We start from the raw sequence: 4,451 nt of genomic DNA, 5'->3' as shown, positions 1-4,451 counted from the left end.
CTGAGTCTGCGGTGTTGGTGCCCCTATGTGCACATGCTGAGGCCAGAGCAGCACATCGAGTGTTTTCCTCCATCACTGTCTGCCTGACTGCCTTGAGATAGGATCTTTGCCATAAGTGGAAGCCTGATGTCTTGCCAACAAGCTCTTAGCATCTACCCATCTCTGCTTCCCAAGGATGGGGTTCCAGGTACAACCAGCTACACATGACTTCTTGTGTGGGGTCTGGGAACTCAAATCCAGGTCCTCAAGCCTGCAGAACAAGTGCTTTATTTTATTTGTATTTGTATTTTTTCAGAGTAACAGCAGCTGCAAGTTGGCTTTATTGTATTGTGCCATCCGGAGGATGCTATCTGGCAGGATTTTATCACAACAGTGTAAAAATTGACCTTTAAAGCAAAATAAGAAAAGCACACTAACTTATGCATTCACTAGAAAGTGTCCATATTTTTGTTATAAATATAAAAGAAACAGAGCAGAGAAGACATTCCCTCTGGCTCTAGTCCCCTCATGGAGGTTCATAGACACATACTATCCAATATGCTGTAGTTGAAACAGAGGCGAAATCCTATAGCAGTCGGTGACCATGGTATTGTAGCTGATAGTTACAGATATTAAAGAGGTCTAAGACTACATACATGGGCTATCAGCACATAGAAGTCAATGAAAACAAAACCAGCAAGCACCATATGCATTTCTTTGCTGGTGCTTGTCTCCACTTGTGCTGGTTCCATTGCTGCAGGACAGGCCACTCACTCTCCCTTCCCTGGCTGAGGCCTGACGGGAACCTTCAAAAAACTGGCCTAGACTGAGGTGTCACTGAAGAAGACTGGGCAAACAGGCTCTTTGTCCCTTTTCTCATTTCCATTTTATGGGACACCAAAGGAAATATTATTTGGACACAAACTAGTTGCTACAACAGTCCATTAAAAGTTGACTAGATGCAAAAGAAAGAGAATGCCAGAGGATGTGTATCAGTTTTTCTTGAGAAAAAAAAATCCACTCTCTTTTTTTTTAAAGATTTATTTTATTTTATTTATGTGTATGAGTACACTGTAGCTGTACAGATGGCTGTGAGCCATCATGTGTGTGGCTGCTGGGAATTGAACTCCGGCCCTGCTCTCTCTGGCGTAATTCACTGTAGCTGTCTTCAGACACATCAGAAGAGGGTGTCAGATCTCATCATGGGTGGTTGTGAGCCACCATGTGGTTGCTGGGATCCGAACTCAGGACCTTTGGAAGAGCAGTCAGTGTTCTTACCCTTTGAGCCATCTCGCCAGCCCAAAAAATCCACTTTCTAAAGGCTCTTAAAAATGAGGAAAACGGCCGGGCAGTGGTGGCGCACGCCTTTAATCCCAGCACTTGGGAGGCAGAGGCAGGCGGATTTCTGAGTTCGAGGCCAGCCTGGTCTACAGAGTGAGTTCCAGGACAGCCAGGGCTACACAGAGAAACCCTGTCTTGAAAAACCAAAAAAACAAAAAAAAACAAAAAAACAAAAAAACCCAAACAAACAAAAAAAAAACAGATAGTACCTACAAAGTTCCACTGTTGTTTAAACTCTAAACACATTTTTGCATTATTTTGTTTTGATATGGAGAGGGGAACTCGGCTATAAAGAAATATTAAAAAGTGCATTTTGCACTTAAATACTCTTAAGTATTGGGTTGCTTGCCTTCCCCAGCTTGTGTCAAATGCTTTAAACCACTGAGACATCTCCCGAGAACCTGTTCTATAAATCTCACTCAGTAAATCTTCAGTATAGTAGTAGTCACTGCATGATTTTAGAGTGCCAGCCACTGGTTTAGGTTCTAAGCATTAGTGAATGTCAGGCAAAGTCATGAATGCTGTTAGGGAGCTTGGAGCCACATCAGTGTGGCTGTAAACAAACGAACATGGAAGTAAGCATGTCATCAAATGGGGAGAGAAATCCTTGTTCTCTACAACAGCTCTATTTATGGGCACTGACTGTTCTCTTTGTGTTTAGTCATGGAGAGCAGATGCCAGGGGTGGAAAGTCTGTTAGTTATCCTCAGAGCCCTGCACACAGAGAGAGGTTGGAAAGTGTTATCTGCTCACATTCATATCCAGGTCCTCAAGCTAGCAGAACAAGTGCTCTAAGCCATTGGGGAATTTCAACACTTGAAAACTCCCAGACAAAACCTACCCATTCATGTGGTCTCTGATATTTCTTTTTCTAAATAGGAATTTAAGTACTCATATAAATATGTATTGTAGGTTGAACATATGTCTTCCCCATTTTTCACCTTTCCCTTTCTCACCTCTTTGCCTCTGTGTCTCCTTACTTTTACTTCTGCTTTCACGCCCTGTATACTCTGTGGTGTGTATCTCTATGAAGTCTATGAAGTCTAATACGCACAAGAGAAAGCAGGGCATTTGTCTCCCGATATTGATTCACTTAGTGTAATTGTCTTCAGTTGCATCTATTTTCTTGGAAATAACAGAACCTCATTCTTCTTTATGGCTGAAAAGTTTGTGTTATGAATATGTTTTCCTTACCTAGTCTGCTGTTATTGGGAGCCCAGGTTGGTTCAGCAACTTAGCTGCTGTGAACGGTGCTACTGTAAACATCGATGTGCAATTATCTCTACCATATGTTCACTTGGAGTCCTTTGAAAAAGTCCCCAGCAGTGATGCAGCTAGCTCAAAGGGACATTTTAGCTTTGTGAGAAAGCACCATCCAGATTTCCGCAGTGACTGAACTCGTTTACATTCGCACCAGCAATGTGTAAGTGTTCCCTTTGTTTTAGATCTCTGGGAGCATTTGTTGCTGTTTTCCTGATGACTAATATTGTGACTGGGCAGTCATGGAATTTCCAGGCAGTTTTGGTTTGCTTTTATTTTCTCTGATGGCTACCATGGTTGAACATTAAAATTATTTTAGGTTCATTTTTATTTATGTGTGTGTCTGTGTATATAATATGTTCACATGTATGTGGGTGCCCACAGGGGCCAATGAGTTTAATGAGGCTTCCTTTGCTTTGTTTGTTTTGTTTTTGGACAAGGTTTCTTTGTATAGTCTTGGCTGTCCTGGAACTTGCTCTGTAGACCAGACCCACTTTATCTCACAGCCTCCCTCTGCCTCCTGAGTGCTGGGATGAAAGGCATCCACAATCATTCCCAGCTCTAGGGTTATGAACATGATGGCTAGGGACTATTTTCAGTAGCATGGGCAAATTACTGGTGGGTATACCACTGAAGAAAATGGCTCCAGCTCCCCTGGCAACCTGCCTATAACTTCCAAAGGAGGGGTGAGCCTCCCATGTTAAATGGCTTTGCCTTGTGTGGGCAGCCACAGCAGCTGTAAGTGTGTGGTTCAGCTGCTATGTTACATCCAGAAGACAATGTTTCCTAGCACTCCTCTCCATCCTCTGGCTCTTCAGATCTTTACACCTCCTTTTCTGCAATGTCCCTTGGACATTGAAAGTGGTCATATAGATATTGGTTCAGCACTCAACAGTCATCTAGCCTCAGCACCTTGGCTAGCTATGAGTCTCTGTATAGCTGTTGTCCGTTACAAAAGAAGTTTCTCTGAGCAAGGCTGAGAATAGAACTTGCCTATGGATAGAGATATAAATATTTATAAGGCAAGTTTACTCTATGCCCGTTTATCAAAACAGCAGTAGGAAATCATCCCTTAAAGAATCCTTTACTAGCCCAATTACAGGCTTTTGCCTTTCTGGAATTGTGAACTCTAGCCAGCAGGGAGGAAGCTTCCAATAATGTTCCAGTTTAATTTCTCTGTGTCTTGCAACCAAAGTATGTGGTGTGTCTTCAGCAATAGCATCTCACTACTATCTCTTTTTTGGTAGGCAACCAAGAACCGGGACTGTTTTGAGAACCTCTGGGGCCTTCTTAACCAACAACTCATAGGAAGGTATACTCATCTGGTACTGTGATTTTCATTTAAAAGCCTGTGACTTCAGGGAGCACCACCCATAAAAGGTACTTCAGTTCAAACTTTTTAAAAACTGTATTTTGATATGGATATCCCTTGAAAGATTATGTTTAATAAACTGAATAAGTTCATGTGTCTTGAGGTACTTTGAATAGGCAAATTCACAGAGACAGAATGAAAAGCAGGGGTCACTAGGACTCTGTAGAGGACAATGGAGAGTTACTGTATAATTGGCTAGACTCTTGGGAAAATGATATGATGGATAGAAGTACAGTTATAAAATGAGAATGTAGGTAATGCTTTATTCCAACAAAATCAGTAGTTAACTGTTATTATTTGATTAGAACAGTCACAGAAGTGAGCTGCTGACTGTAGGCTGGATGTAAAAACAGTTGGATTTGAGCTGACAAGGGTGGGTGAGGGTAGGAGTCTAGCACATCATCTAGTTAGCATCAGGTCCTTCCTAACATTTGTCTATCCTCAGGGGCATCACCTGTGCCAGTGGCAGACCCAACACATTAAGTACATGGAGGAAGGAA

General features: G+C 42.2%; 1 protein-coding gene across 1 annotated transcript in view; it reads left to right on the top strand.

Moving 5' to 3' along the window:
- The window catches only part of LOC116101046 (olfactory receptor 10V1-like), a 44,352-nt gene that overhangs the window by 38,981 nt on the left and 920 nt on the right, over window positions 1-4,451 (top strand). The window lies entirely within an intron of this gene.

Source organism: Mastomys coucha, unplaced genomic scaffold, assembly GCF_008632895.1.
Source record: "Mastomys coucha isolate ucsf_1 unplaced genomic scaffold, UCSF_Mcou_1 pScaffold21, whole genome shotgun sequence".
Classification (NCBI taxonomy): Eukaryota; Metazoa; Chordata; class Mammalia; order Rodentia; family Muridae; genus Mastomys; species Mastomys coucha.
This window is presented reverse-complemented; position numbering and strand designations above follow the sequence as displayed.